Genomic DNA, 16,541 nt, shown 5'->3' with positions numbered 1-16,541 from the left:
CTTCACGGAAACGGGCATAACTTTTTCCACAGGAAGAATTTTAATGCAAGGTTTGCGGGATTGGAAAGCTAACTTCCGGGGCTTCAATTTGGACACTTGAATGGCCACCATTGGACTTCTCAATCACCCACCGGCCACATTTCTTCCCGGAATCCCATTTTTTTTCCCTAAAAAGTAGCAGGCCGGCCAGAAATGCCAGAAAATGTAGCAGGCCGGCCAGAAAATTCATAAAAAGTAGCTGGCCGGTCACATTTTTCTGGTGGATGATCTTTTTTGCCCATTTAAACTAGCCGGCCATGATCCTTGTCCCAAGTACATTCTAGCCATGTATTTTGTTTTACACTTCACCCATGTCCGAGGGTTTGGCCCTTTTGGGGGGAAACTTGATTCATTTCCCTCCATTTCCCCCCCATTTTTGCCTATATAAACCAGCCTCCAGCTCTGGTTTTAAGGGTTACAACATTTGCCTTAGGCCCCTTCCATTGTATCTTTCTCCCTTTACACTTCCAAGCTTCAAACCTCCCAAACCCTACACCATTTCTTCACCAACCCATAGCCCCACCCTTCCATCCTTCATTCCAGCAGCTTGAGGTTGTTCTCCAAAGCTAAAGAGCCACCAAACTCAAGCCAAGAGTTGCCAAAAGATTGGTCTACAAGGGTAAGCTCCATTTCCCTCCTTTTTGGTCCATATTTTGCATGCTTTCTTAGCCATACTTGCTTGCTGTTTTGGGCTCCGACCCTAACTGGAACTAGGCTTATTTTGAGCTATTTTTCATGTTTGTTTAAGGGTATTTACCTGATTGAGGTCTCCTTGATGCACTTGCTTCATTATCTCCCTTGTATGCCATCTTCTTGTATAGTATTTTTGGCCTATGTATAAACTGTTTTGAGCTCTGTCATGAACTGAAAAGTGGCTTATTTTGAGCCATTCTTCAACATTTTTGAAGGGCTCATTGCTGTTTGAGGCTTTCATTTATCACTTGCCTTTATATCCCTCTTTTGGCCTTATTTTTGCATGATTTGTTAGCCCCTTGTGCTTGTATTTCTGGGCTCTGGTCCGAACTTTAAATGGCCTTGTTTTGACCCCCTCTCCATGTTTCATTAAGGGCCTTTTGCTTTTTGAGGCATCCTTTTTGCTCTTTGTGTTTAAACCTCTTTTTAGGCCTTATTTTGCATAGTATTTTTAGCTTACTTGTACACTGTTTTGGGTTTGATCATAAACTGTAAAATGCCATGTTTTGGGTCCCTATTCAACATTGTTGAAGGGCCCTCTTTTGTTTGAGGCCAGCAACCATGACTTGCTTCTTTATCTCACATTTAGGGCCATTTTTGCATATTGGTTTAGCCCTATTTGTGTTCATTGTTTGGCCTTGCTTAAAACTGTAAATATGCTTGTTTTGGAACTGCCTTGATTCTGTCTTCACACTTAATGTTCAAATAATGCATGCTTTGTATAGGTCTAGGCCTTTGCGTGTGCCTAGTTTTGCATTTCGGGTCTCATTTCATGCATCGGGTGCCATGTTTCCATGATTCGGGGCTGTTTTGTGCCATATTTTAGCGCTGAAATTTGCATGTTTGCATACCATGTTCCATGCCTTGCCATGCTTTGGTAGAGTGGCATTTGTGCCTTAGGATCGGTCCTCGGTTTGCGTGCATGTGTGCACGCATTTCGAGTGTCTCATTTTTCATCTCATGGCCTCTTGTGTGAGTGTGGCTGAGGTCCACTCATGTTGGTGTAAGTCCATTATGCATTGTGTATGCCATTTCATTTCATAGCATTGCGTATGCTAGGTTGTATTTTAGCGCATTGTGTATGCCATGTTATCTCGTGCATCGTGTATGCCATTTCATAGCATTGTGTATTTTAGCTTGTATTTTAGTTGCATTTCATGCATATCATGCATATTGCATTGTGCTTGGGATAGGAATTAGCCCAGGCACGGGAAACGAGGTACGTTTCGTACTTCGAGTGACGGAACGTGTCTCAATTCCCAGTCGCCGACACTCCAGATTATCCATGATGGAGTTTAGGCCCTGTTTTGTTTTCATGTGCATTCATTCTATATTGAGTTGCACAATTCGACTCCTCGGCCATCATGCATCGAGATGCGTGATTGGTGGCACGAGGATCGAGGCATGCATACATTTGTGAAAATACATTGCCATGCCATTTTCCTGCTCTCTGTTGCAGTAAATCAAGAATCAGCAGTCTTTCGGGGCTTGGCGCGCTTTCTAAGAAATCATTGCAAAACAGAGGCTAATTGGGGCATCGCAGTGGATTTCTGTGCAAAGGCAACCCGAGCATGCATCATTCATCATCCGGAGAAGAGTCAAGGCAGTCCCTGGCTTGCATGCCAGTTTTATTGTTTTCTTAGTTAATTTGGTAATTAATTAGGGTTTTGTACATATTTGGACTGTAATATTCATTTGGGACTGTATATTATTTTATTCGGACCCTCCGTGCGAGGGCATAATTGTAATAAGTGTGCGTGTGTGTGATGCATGTCTTCCAACCCCACGTCTTTCTCCCTTTTATTTACCTGCTTACGATGGTTAGATTAGGGCATATTTCAATTAGCATACAGTATGATAGCATGTTTGCATTCATTTATCTGTTTTGCATGCACCGGGCTCGGCGCATCATACTAACTGCATTGTATTTTCAATTCCAAATTGAATACATGTTAGCTGTAGCATTTCATATGCCATGTTTAGAATAGCCGAGCCTGCTATAGTTGCACTTTTGCATGTGTTGCATTAGGCATTTCTGTATAATTAGGGTCATGCATGGATTTCTAATTAGCTTCTATTTTGGCTTGGAGTACTCGGTGAGTTTTATGCTTTAGCATCCTTGCATGCGTGTGAGTGACTGCCATGAATAGCATGCTTACCATGAGGCTATATGCTTATGTGATATATCTGCCTGAATGCCTGTGGGTGAAGGTTGGGTTATTTGGATTGGAACAATTCATCAAATGTGTGTTTTAAGCCCACTAGATAGTGGCAAAATCATGTTTTCTAAGCCCACCCGAGGGTAGCAAATCCACGTCTTAGCCTACTTGCGGGTAGCACCATCAAACCATTTTTCAAATAAACAAACATGAAATGTTTTGTTCCAATTCAGGCGATCCAGTCTATACTTGTATGCTGTGCGCATCACATAGTAAATCTAGGCTAATAACCGGAATAAGAACACACAATGTTTTCAAAACTTGATATCATGGTTAGTAGAGGCCGATCTTTGATCGGGCGAGCGGGGGTGCTCACGAAGTGACCTTCTCCAATCGTACCCAAGTTCCCGAGCCGAGGCAACTTTAGTGATGACGGACACGTGGCCTTAGGCAAACGAGTTAGGGTTTCCTAAATTTCTCCAAAATAAAACATTTAGATGGCGACTCTGTATCTGGAAAAGCAGTCCATGTTTGGCACTTCTTTCAAAATCTGTTTTCTCAAAACGATTTGTCGGATTTGGACTCTTTGGTTCAGATTTAGAACCGTGACAATTTGAGAGTCCGAGCTGTAGTGGGCCCAATATCGAACGGAACAGGAGCTCATCCATCCCAGGGCGTTCGAGGACGTCTATAGTTTCTGGCGACTCTGCTGGGGATTTAGAGAACTTGACTCGAACTCATGATATCTTGTTTTGATTACACGTATGTGTTTCTTTGCATTGCATTTGCATTGGTGCGCCTAGGACACCGTGTTTGCCATCTGCTATTCTTGAACGATTTGCCGGAGGCTTGTCTTGTCAAGGCATGACCATAAGGCTGACCGGTTGTGGGCTCTGCCAGTATGGGAACACAAACCCCGGTTTTACCGGGGCACCCTTTTGACCATTCGACCTAGTGCATATTCGGAATCCATAGTGACCATTCCAAACTAGGACAGGTTGCTTACCCGATATAGGTTGTTTGAAACCGCTGCGTGCGTAGTGAAACCCTAGCTCCTGACAAAATAGGACAGGGAAACCCTACCCCAACATAGGGTTGTTTTGGTTCTCACTTGCTTGTTATGTGCTTTTAGAGTGCGTCTCTACAGGAATGCATGTATCAGTCTACAAGTTTGGGCATCAGGCCTGCGGGCATCAGTATTTGGAAGAATCAGTTTTACCTGAGGGTATCAGTTTTCCGGCAAAATTTTGGGCAGAATTCAATAGAGAGCACACTCATTCAACTATGCTCATATCTGTTCAGGTGAAATCAGGTTGAGATGCTGTCTGTTTTCTCTTTTGCTAGGCAGTCTTGGAACCATAGCTTCAGAAGGCCCTAATATTCCCCGGGTACACCGAACTTGTGTTGATAGACTTTGTTGGGTTAGAGATTCAGTTCAAGGGCAATCAGTGTTCCTTTACCAGAGGCAGGGTGAAAAGGTCGGTCAGGCACAGACCACCAGTACAGCAGCTACTAGCTTAGTGGTCTTTGAACAGCCAGGTTGAGATTTCTAAGCCTACTGCAGACACAGGTATACCAGTTGCTCAGTTAGATCAGGGCAATATGTCGGGTCTGGAAGAGATGGTGCGCCAACTCCAGGATAGTATGAAAGCCATGCAGCAAGATACTGTCCGTCAAGCGAAATTCACCAAGCAACAGGCTGTGGTCATAGCCCAACAGGCAGAGACAATTGCCAGGTTAGAGCAGTAAACTGGAGTATCTACTTCACACTAGGCTCCTCTCCCACCAAGAGTTCCCATACTCAGGGAGGCAACCCACGTCCAGGATGATACGGACATTCCAGGCGGGCCAGCTCCACCCCCGGTGCTACCCCAACTGTCTAAAACACCCACCAACCTGCCAGACTCCCCCTTTGAGTTCAAGACGGACCCCACAGCATTGAAAGTGAGCAGGCTTGAGAAATTGTTCAAAAAGTCTCAGGGGGCCCACTCTATTTCTAATATAGAGGATGGTTATACCGACTCAGTGGTGACATTACCGGATCGGTTCAAGATGCCACATATCGATCGATTCGATGGCTCTGAAGACCCAATGGTGCACCTCCAACTGTTTTCTGATATTTTGAGGCCAATGGGTTTGACCACAGCCCAGAAATTGTCACTATTCGGTCGAACCCTGTCTGGGATAGCCGCAATCTGGTATGCAAAATTGGAGAACTCTGTGAAACAGAACTGGGAAGGGCTGGCTGAGGCCTTTATTGCTCAATACTCCTATAACACACAGATCGAGGTCACAACTCGTGATTTCGAAGTCACCCGCCAAGAGCCAAAGGAGGGTTTCTCAGAGTTCGTGACAAGATGGAGAGCAAAGGCCTTAATGATGACTACAAGGCCTTCCGACAAAGATCAGATCAGGATGATTGCTCGGAATATGCATGGCAAGTTGCTGCAAAAGATGGTCGTTCTACCTCTGTTTACCTTTCCAGCCCTTCATGAAATGGGGGTTCAAATCGAGGATGCCATCAGACAAGGGATCTTTGCAGAAGATAATGAGCCTTCAAAGAGAAATGTTGCTCGCAGTTCCAATGCTACTACTGATGGTAGCACAGCTGCGAAATGCTCAGAAGTAGACACTATCATCACTTCCCTCAATGACCAAGAACTAACCACTTCAACTCGGCCCCAAGCCCGAAAATTTCATCCTTTTTACATGAGTCTCTCCCAAGCTTTGAAAAAGCTGCAAGAAGAAGGGCACCTAGAACTCCTAGAACCCCAACCCCTTCCAAATCCTCTTCCACCAAGATATGACCCAGCTAAATACTGTGCTTATCATCAACAACACGGTCATGATACGAACCGTTGCATCCGCCTCCGTCATAAGATTCAGGATCTTATTGACGAAGAGACCCTAGCTCCACTAAAAGGACCTCAGGTTAGTACTGATTCATCACCTCCCCATCTCAACCTTATCCATACACTACCATCCACCTTCGACCCCAGCATATACATCACCCCAGCCCATCTACCCAAGCCTGAGGTGTTCATTCCAGAAAGCATGGACTTATGCATGATGGATGCACCTGGACCCCAATCATCTCAAACCCGTGAGCCCACTACTTCTGAGCTGAAGAGGATGATCGAAGATCTTCAAAGAACTGTGATAGATTTGGCCTCCGGGACATCGGCTCCATCATCAACCACATCACATACCAGGGAGTTCATGTCAAAAGGCTCCCCAGTCTTGGAACGAGCTGTATTTGAGGAATGCCAATCCCTTGGCAAAGTGGAGGCAGACGGTAAGAACAAGGTAGGGGTAGGCATTGGTCCCCATGAACATCTTCTGTTGGCTGTTGAGGCTTTGAAGGCCGAAGGACTAAACAAACAGCAAGTGCTTACAGTGGTTGCAAAAACTGTGGATGATATTTTTGCCACTCAAGTTGGGGGCAGTTTGAATCAAGGGGCAAGTCGGGAGAAGGGTCATTGTATCAGAAACGTTCCTTTCAGCTATAATCTTGCACTCAGAAGAGATCAACAAACCAGGCCAGCACCTGCCAAGCCCTTTGCTGGTGCGTCCAGCAAAAATCCACAAACTTTGAAGTACCAACCCCGAGGTCAAAGGGTCTTCCATGCCCTCCACATGCCTTTGTCCAAAGCTTTCCAAATCCTTATAAGACAAGGCCATCTCAAACCCCTTGAGCCTCGGCCTCTCCCGAATCCTCTTCCGGCTATGCATGATGCTGCCCAATACTGTGCCTTCCATCAACAAACCGGTCATGGTACTGACAATTGCTCTCGTCTTCACCACGAAGTGCAAGATCTGATTGACAACGGGGTCATCCTCCCACTAGCTCAGCAAAGTCTATCGCCACTAGATCAGTGAACTTGGGGAATAGTGCAAATATGTGATTAGGGGATGAACCACCTGCGGGCGGCACTCAGTTTACTCTAGATGTGGCGTGGGGCACGCACTGTTTTGAGCATTTGCGAATGATGGTTTTTGTAGCTTTTGACTTAGGTGTTGAGTTAGTTCTGTGGTTTTGTTTTGAGTCTGTCTCTTTGTTTTGAGTCAGTCTTTTTTGATTAAGGGTCTGTCTTGTTGTATCGAGTCAGTCCTGTTGTAATAGAAGTCGGGTGATTCCGGGGGGTGTTACCTTGGGCGTCACCATTTTGTTTTGCGTTTGTCTTTTCGTTTTGTTTTGAGTCTGTTTCTGCCAGGGAGCCAGTTGTACCAACAGATTTTTTTGAATAAAATAGCAGTGATCTTCATGCTCTCGCATTTACTTCTGCCTTGTGCAGTTATGCCGGAAGTTCTGAATGAGACGACAGTATTTGACTAAAGAACTCTGTCTTTTCTGTGCCTTGAAATCATTGTATCGACCTAAGTTTTTCAAAACTTTTTTTTAAACACTGCGGTGAAAACGAAGAGGAAGGAATTCCTCAGGATTTGTAAAACTTTGATCATTTGAGAGAAAGAGAGGCGTGCCAAGCCCTTAATGAATGAAATCATGCTTGTTAGGGTGAGTACTGAGAAGGACCCTGGCTTGATCCAGACTGGTTTCACACTATCTTCAGCGCGAGCGATTTGTCGCTTTCTTAAAAACTTTCGAAAACAAAATGTTTTGCGCGGTCCTGCAAAGACCTGTGTGGAATCGCTCCTGAGATTGTGCAACCTAGGATCGCTCTCAGCCTCGAGACTCAACCCCTTCGCTTCCAAACCTTGAACTTGAATTCAGAAGGTTCAACGGTCAACTACGATGTGAGGCCTGTGTGGCCAGATTTGAAGCAGCCCTCGAACAAGAGGCCAGGAAAGTCAGATCAAAAGATCAGAAGATCAGAAGAAGCTTGCAAAGCTAGAACAGAAGTACCCCTCGAACTAGGGGCAAAGATATCAGACATGCTCGAAGAGCTGAAGATGAGTCCTCTTGCAAAACAGCAGCCATTCTCCTGGATTCAGATGACTTCAGGATCTCAAAACCATTTGACGTGGATAAAGCTACACTTTTACCCTTGAGAGGCTCGCTGGGTCGAAAACCCGGAAGGGCGACCCAGGCAAAAGTTAGAGTAAGAAAAAGAACAAAAAAGAACAAAAGAAAAGAAAAATGCAAAAAAAAAAAAAAAAAGAAGAAGAAGAAAAAGAAGAAAATGAAAAGAAAAGATGAAAAGGAAAAAAGAAGAAAAGAAATGAAAAGAATTGAAAAGAAAAGAAAAACAAAGCTCGCAAGGTTGAAAACCCAGAAAGGGCGGCCTTAGCAAAAGTTAGAGCGTAAAAGGAGAGGTTAATACCCGAGTGTACCTTTACCCCGAACTACGTAAGGCTTGATTCCCATGTTTGGGATACGTAGGCAACTTCATTATGAAGTCCAGCCGTAAACACTTCCAAATCGACTGTGTCCATGCGATGGTTCTGGTCATCTTTGTCTTCTCTGTATCTGAGAGTCTGGTTGTGTTCGTCGCTCTGAGGACTGACTACAATGCGCTGCGGTGCTATCCAAACAAGGGGCAACTTTCCGTTGCCATTCAAAACGCCGCAGTGTCATTTCAAACAAGGGGCAACTTTCTGTTGCCATGCAGTGTCCTTCAGACAAGGGGCAATTTTCCATTGCTATGGATCCGAGGTTGTGCATCTCAAGAGTAGGTTCCGTGCTTGTTGAGCAGTGGTCGTTTGCAAAAATAGTTTTTGAGAATTTTTACTGAGGTTGACTAATCTTCTCGAAAAGTACTCCATTTTTTCAAAACTGGACCATTTCTTGGATGTAAAAAAGGAAAACTCTCAGTGCTCATAGCCCAACTTGCATGATTTTAAATCAGAAAATCGAACAAGCGCGTTAATCTAACTTTCATGTTGGTCAAAACTGTTTTAGTAGAGAGTAAAAACAAAAAATGGTCAAAATGATGAACTAGGGGCACAATTGAGTCAGGTGTTCTGTCTTTTCCCCTTTGTCGAAATACTTGCCAGAAAGGGCACTCTACTTGTCGGAAAGGGCACCGTATTCGCCAGAAAAGGGCACAACAAAGGGCAGAAAGCTCTCACATCCTCCAAGCAACGAGGTATCAAGCAAAGTGCGAAGCACGAACTAGAATGGGGCAAGATATTCCACTCCATCATCTGGACAGATCTTATTACGTCCAAACTCCCCAGCAAAGCATCATCAACTGATGTTAGCTGCAGATTTGCTACACACCCAGTTGTAGTGCAACCTTTCCGTGGGAGGAATTCACTAGCTGTGAGCGGAAAAAAGAGAATCTAGCAGAATGCTAGGGGCACGAGCCCACAATATGCTGTTTATCCATCAACCACCCAGGGGAGGGATGAAAAATGAGAGATTGATGAATAGAGAGATGTGCGATGAGAGGAAAAATGAGAAGAGGGCATTTTCAGAAAAACAGAGCTTGAGGGCCGAGTGATGTGAGAACCACAAATGAGAAAGGGTGGGAAACATTACCCGGTGAAACAGGCTCCCTGTGCACGTCTGAGTGTCGTGTCTTTTTGTTTTATCTCGATTCTTGTTTTGAGTCGTTTTGAGTGTTACTCGACGTGTCTAGGTTGTGTGCCTTTTATTTCCTTGTTGATTCGTTTTGCTGTGTTCAGTCGTAGGCTCAATACCTGGTCGAAAACTCATCTCTCAATTTCAAAAATAAAACCGTTTTGTGCTTCGAGTGCCGTGCCGTTCTCCACATTTGTGCAAAACAGAATTAGTTCTTTCATAAAGTTGCGGGGTTCAACCTAGGTCACGTGAGAACAGTAAAACCAGGACCTATCTGAAGCTACATGGGTTCCGGACTGTAAAGCAAAAGAAAAGAGGGAAAATGGAAGCATCTGAGTGTGTTTCACCTTCAGCAAATTTCGTGATTGTATTCCGGATGTACCTTTTCAAAGCCTTGTCAATACTCCGAAGTATGAGTGTGCCTCTACCTCAAGCGCAAGATCAAGCCTGCTTCAAAGTTATGCACCCTTCCACTTGCATTGTTATGCACTTTTCCACTTGTATTGTCATACACACCATACTTCCATTTATTTGCATCTTGTGTTATCTTCTACCTTTTATCCTTTTACGCTGAGCAGCGTTTGGGATCGTTGTCCTCCGGGACTTTCTCAGGTTGCGTTGTGTACGGACCTGGGCGGTTGTTTTTGGGCCTCCTCTCACGATTTCAGCGTGGTTTGAGTGTCTCGTTCCTTACGCGATTTCAGCGTGTTTGGAATTTTTCTCAGGTTGCGTTGTGTACGCACCTGGGCGGTTGTTTTTGGGTCTCCTCTCACGATTTCAGCATGGTTTGAGTGTCCCGTTCCTTACGCGATTTCAGCGTGTTTGGAATTTATCTCAGGTTGCGTTGTGTACGCACCTGGGCGGTTGTTTTTGGGCCTCCTCTCACGATTTTAGCGTGGTTTGAGTGTCCCGTTCCTTACGCGATTTCAGCGTGTTTGGAATTTATCTCAGGTTGCGTTGTGTACGCACCTGGGCAGTTGTTTTTGGGCCTCCTCTCACGATTTCGGCGTGGTTTGAGTGTCCCGTTCCTTACGCGATTTCAGCGTGTTTGGAATTTATCTCAGGTTGCGTTGTGTACGCACCTGGGCGGTTATTTTTGGGTCTCCTCTCACGATTTCGGCGTGGTTTGAGTGTCCCGTTCCTTACGCGATTTCAGCGTGTTTGGAATTTATCTCAGGTTGCGTTGTGTACGCACCTGGGCGGTTGTTTTTGGGCCTCCTCTCACGATTTCAACGTGGTTTGAGTGTCCCGTTCCTTACGCGATTTCAGCGTGTTTGGAATTTTTCTCAGATTGCGTTGTCTACGCACCTGGGCGGTTGTTTTTGGGCCTCCTCTCACGATTTCAGCGTGATTTGAGTGTCCCGTTCCTTACGCGATTTCAGCGTGTTTGGAATTTATCTCAGGTTGCGTTGTGTACGCACCTGGGCGGTTGTTTTTGGGCCTCCTCTCACGATTTCAGCGTGGTTTGAGTGTCCCGTTCCTTACGCGATTTCGGCGTGTTTGGAATTTATCTCAGGTTGCGTTGTGTACACACCTGGGCGGTTGTTTTTGGGCCTCCTCTCACGATTTCAACGTGATTTGAGTGTCTCGTTCCTTACGCGATTTCGGCGTGTTTGGAATTTATCTCAGGTTGCGTTGTGTACGCACCTGGGCGGTTGTTTTTGGGCCTCCTCTCACGATTTCAGCGTGGTTTGAGTGTCCCGTTCCTTACGCGATTTCGGCGTGTTTGGAATTTATCTCAGGTTGCGTTGTGTACGCACCTGGGCGGTTGTTTTTGGGCCTCCTCTCACGATTTCAGCGTGATTTGAGTGTCCCGTTCCTTACGCGATTTCGGCGTGTTTGGAATTTATCTCAGGTTGCGTTGTGTACGCACCTGGGCGGTTGTTTTTGGGCCTCCTCTCACGATTTCAGCGTGGTTTGAGTGTTCCATTCCTTACGCGTTTTCAGCGTGTTTGGAATTCATCTCAGGTTGTGTTGTGTATACACCTGGGCGGTTGTTTTCGGACCTCTTCTCACGATTTCAGCGTGGTTTGAGTGTCCCCTTCCTCACACGTTTTCAGCGTGTTTGGATTTTATCTCAGGTTGCGTTGTGCGCGCACCTAGACGGTTGTTTTCGGACCTCTTCTCACGATTTCAGCGTGGTTGGAGTGTTCTTTTCCTCACACGATTTCAGCGTGTTTGGATTTTATCCCAGGTTGCGTTGTAGACACGCTAGGCGGGTTATTTTTGGACCTCCTCTCACGATTTCAGCGTGATTGGAGCCTTCCCTTCCCCACACGATTTCAGCGTGTTTGGAATTTATCTTAGGTTGCATGGAGCGCGCTCCTGATTGATTTTCTTTGTTCTTCCTCCACTCGCGAGTCCAGCGTGGTTGGCGTGTGCTCACCCTTTGCATCTATTGCATCACATCTATTACATCGTATCTATTTTACTGTCTGGTCTAGGAGACCTTAAATCCTCCAGTCTAAGGAGACCTTGAATCCTGCATCTTTATTCGCACTGTCTTGTGCACTCCCCGGTCTAGGAGACCTTAAATCCTCTAAAGGTGCAATTCCTTTGGTGTTTGTCGTGCCCGAACGGCTTCTGGTGGTCTGGTATAGCCACCTGCCTGTGTTTGCGGTGAGTTCCTAGGAGACCAACTGAGACGGTGGAAACTAGAGTTCGAATGGCTTATGCCTAGAACGCAAAGGTTCGGGATTTTTGAGACTAAAGTCTGGTTTAAATACCCAGGGGTGTATCCTTGGCTTGAAATCTGTATGGCAGCCCCATAGATTGAGATAGCATCTGTATGCACCTCAATTTTGGATACTGATCCAACCTAGTCTGTCACCCTGTTGGAGAATAGGGAAAGCTGCGACCATAGTCAGGGAGAAAAGTAGTACCTGCAGTTCAACTAAGAAGAAGCGAAAGATCCCCAGCAGCATGAGGTAAGTCATTGCCAATTGCCCCTGTAAGATACCTTTACCTCTTAGCTATTACATTGCATTTTAGCTACTACATTACAGTGCATTGCATGAATCCTCAATTATCAAACCGGCTTCGCGTAGCGTATAAGTCCAATTATCAAACCGGTTTCGCGTAGCGTATAAGTCCAATTATCAAACCGGCTTCGCGTAGCGTGTAAGTCCAATTTTCAAACCGGCTTCGCGTAGTGTATAAGTCCAATCTTCAAACCGGCTTCGCGTAGCGTATAAGTCCAATCTTCAAACCGGCTTCGCTTAGCGTATAAGTCCAATTTCCAAACCGGCTTCGCGTAGCGTATAAGTCCAATCTTCAAACCGGCTTCGCGTAGCGTATAAATTCAATCTTCAAACCGGCTTCGCGTAGCGTATAAGTCCAATTTTCAAACCGGCTTCGCGTAGCGCATAAGTCCAATCTTTAAACCGGCTTCGCGTAGCGTATAAGTCCAATCTTCAAACCGGCTCCGCGTAGCGTATAAGTCCAATCTTCAAACCGGCTTCGCTTAGCGTATAAGTCCAATTTCCAAACCAGCTTCGCGTAGCGTATAAGTCCAATCTTCAAACCGGCTTCGCGTAGCGTATAAGTCCAATCTTCAAACCGGCTTCGCGTAGCGTATAAGTCTAATTATCAAATCGGATTCGCATAGCGTATAAGTCCAATTATCAACCCGGCTTCGCGTAGCGTATAAGTCCAATTATCAAACCGGCTTCGCGTAGTGTATAAGCCCAATTATCAAACCGGCTTCGCGTAGCGTGTAAGTCCAATTTTCAAACCGGCTTCGCGTGGCGTATAAGTCCAATTATCAAAATATTTTTGCATATCATTTTGCATCCTGCCCCTGAACTACGCTGGCTTGATTCCTTGCAAAGGGATACATATGCAGCCTGCGGGCGCAACCATTTATTTATCTGTATTTTGTTTGTTTGTCCAAGTTTTCGGCCTTGTCAAAAATGGGTCGTCTCTGGGCTTTGACATTCACTCTCGTCACTTCTTGACTTCCGAGTTCTGTCAAAGAGGGGCAACTGTAGACACCCCATTTTTGACTACCTTTAAGACTTGGACGTGACTGATGGTTTACTAGGTGGAGAAAGGTGTGCAGGGGAAATGTGCAATTTCTTCAGCAAAGAGAGAGTCAAATCTCAACTTCATACCCCTGTTCTGGACCAAAACAATCTTGATCAAAATATTTTAGTCTTAAAACCCTCTCTCTCAAAAACGTTTTTGAAATAAAGTTCCTACGTTGTTCTGACGCTCGCATTTTATTAAAAGTTGCGCTTTTCGGTAAACCGAGCAAGGACAAAGTGGAAATGAATGAAGGAGAGATGAAATCTTTGAAAAATCTTTCAAAATACCTTACTTAGGGGTTTGAAGTTGAAGAAAAGAGGAGAAGAGGGAAGAAGTCCAGTTGGGGAAGAAAATGGGCATGAATCGTTAAGAGAGAATTGAACAGCCCTCGCCGAATCGGGCCTATTCATTCACATACGTGGAATCAAGCTATGAGGCCACCACCGTTGTAAAGCTTACTCCCGGGGCCTCATTTTTCACTCAAGAATCTCCTAAATCCAATTCCGGATAGAGGAGACATGGTTGATTGAAGTAGGGCATCACTTCGACTGGGACCGAATCTGCGCGGCTTCACGGAAACGGGCATAACTTTTTCCACAGGAAGAATTTTAATGCAAGGTTTGTGCCATTGGAAAGCTAACTTCCGGGGTTTCAATTTGGACACTTGAATGGCTACCATTGGACTTCCCAATCACCCACCGGCCACATTTCTTCCCGGAAGCCCATTTTTTTTCCCTGAAAAGTAGCAGGCCGGCCAGAAATGCCAGAAAATGTAGCAGGCCGGCCAGAAAAGTCAGAAAAAGTAGCTGGCCGGCCACATTTTTCTGGTGGATGATCTTTTTTGCCCATTTAAACTAGCCAGCCATGATCCTTGTCCCAAGTACATTCTAGCCATGTATTTTGTTTTACACTTCACCCATGTCCGAGGGTTTGGCCCTTTTGGGGGGAAACTTGATTCATTTCCCTCCATTTTTTCCCCCCATTTTTGCCTATATAAACCAGCCTCCAGCTCTGGTTTTAAGGGTTACAACATTTGCCTTAGGCCCCTTCCATTGTATCTCTCTCCCTTTACACTTCCAAGCTTCAAACCTCTCAAACCCTGCACCATTTCTTCACCAACCCATAGCCCCACTGTTCCATCCTTCATTCCAGTAGCTTGAGGTTGTTCTCCAAAGCTAAAGAGCCACCAAACTCAAGCTAAGAGTTGCCAAAAGATTGGTCTACAAGGGTAAGCTCCATTTCCCCCCTTTTTGGTCCATATTTTGCATGCTTTCTTAGCCATACTTGCTTGCTGTTTTGGGCTCTGACCATAACTGGAACTAGGATTATTTTGAGCTATTTTTGATGTTTTTTTAAGGGTATTTACCTGATTGAGGTCTCCTTGATGCACTTGCTTCATTATCTCCCTTGTATGCCATCTTCTTGTATAGTATTTTTGGCCTATGTATAAACTGTTTTGAGCTCTGTCATGAACTGAAAAGTGGCTTATTTTGAGCCCTTATTCAACATTGTTGAAGGGCTCATTGCTGTTTGAGGCTTTCATTTATTACTTGCCTTTATATCCCTCTTTTGGCCTTATTTTTGTATGATTTGTTAGCCCCTTTTGCTTGTATTTTTGGGCTCTGGTCCGAACTGCAAATGGCCTTTTTTTGATCCCCTCTCCATGTTTCATTAAGGGTCTTTTGCTTTTTGAGGCATCCTTTTTGCTCTTTGTGTTTAAACCTCTTTTTAGGCTTTATTTTGCATAGTATTTTTAGCTTACTTGTACACTGTTTTGGGTTTGATCATAAACTGTAAAATGCCATGTTTTGGGTCCCTATTCAACATTGTTGAAGGGCCCTCTTTTGTTTGAGGCCAGCAACCATGACTTGCTTCTTTATCTCACATTTAGGGCCATTTTTGCATATTGGTTTAGCCCTATTTGTGTTCATTGTTTGGCCTTGCTTAAAACTGTAAATATGCTTGTTTTGGAACTGACTTGATTCTGTCTTCACACTTAATGTTCAAATAATGCATGCTTTGTATAGGTCTAGGCCTTTGCGTGTGCCTAGTTTTGCATTTCGGGTCTCATTTCATGCATCGGGTGCCATGTTTCCATGATTCGGGGTTGTTTTGTGCCATATTTTAGCGCTGAAATTTGCATGTTTGCATACCATGTTCCATGTCTTTCCATGCTTTGGTAGAGTGGCATTTGTGCCTTAGGATCGGTCCTCGGTTTGCGTGCATGTGTGCACGCATTTCGAGTGTCTCATTTTTCATCTCATGGCCTCTTGTGTGAGTGTGGCTGAGGTCCACTCATGTTGGTGTAAGTCCATTATGCATTGTGTATGCCATTTCATTTCATAGCATTGCGTATGCTAGGTTGTATTTTAGCGCATTGTGTATGCCATGTTATCTCGTGCATCGTGTATGCCATTTCATAGCATTGTGTATTTTAGGTTGTATTTTAGTTGCATTTCATGCATATCATGCATATTGCATTGTGCTTGGGATAGAAATTAGCCCAGGCACGGGAAACGAGGTACGTTTCGTACTTCGAGTGACGGAACGTGTCTCAATTCCCAGTCGCCGACACTCCAGATTATCCATAATAGAGTTTAGGCCCTGTTTTGTTTTCATGTGCATTCATTCTATATTGAGTTGCACAATTCGACTCCTCGGCCATCATGCATCGAGATGCGTGATTGGTGGCACGAGGATCGAGGCATGCATACATTTGTGAAAATACATTGCCATGCCATTTTCCTGCTCTCTGTTGCAGTAAATCAAGAATCAGCAGTCTTTCGGGGCTTGGCGTGCTTTCTAAGAAATCATTGCAAAACAGAGGCTAATTGGGGCATCGCAGTGGATTTCCGTGCAAAGGCAACCCGAGCATGCATCATTCATCATCCGGAGAAGAGTCAAGGCAGTCCCTGGCTTGCATGCCAGTTTTATTGTTTTCTTAGTTAATTTGGTAATTAACTAGGGTTTTGTACATATTTGGACTGTAATATTCATTTGGGACTGTATATTATTTTATTCGGACCCTCCGTGCGAGGGCATAATTGTAATAAGTGTGCGTGTGTGTGATGCATGTCTTCCAACCCCACGTCTTTCTCCCTTTTATTTACCTGCTTACGATGGTTAGATTAGGGCATATT

This window comes from Camellia sinensis, chromosome 6 (assembly GCF_055761805.1).
Source record: "Camellia sinensis isolate YWXY chromosome 6, ASM5576180v1, whole genome shotgun sequence".
NCBI classification, from domain to species: Eukaryota; Viridiplantae; Streptophyta; class Magnoliopsida; order Ericales; family Theaceae; genus Camellia; species Camellia sinensis.
This window is presented reverse-complemented; position numbering follows the sequence as displayed.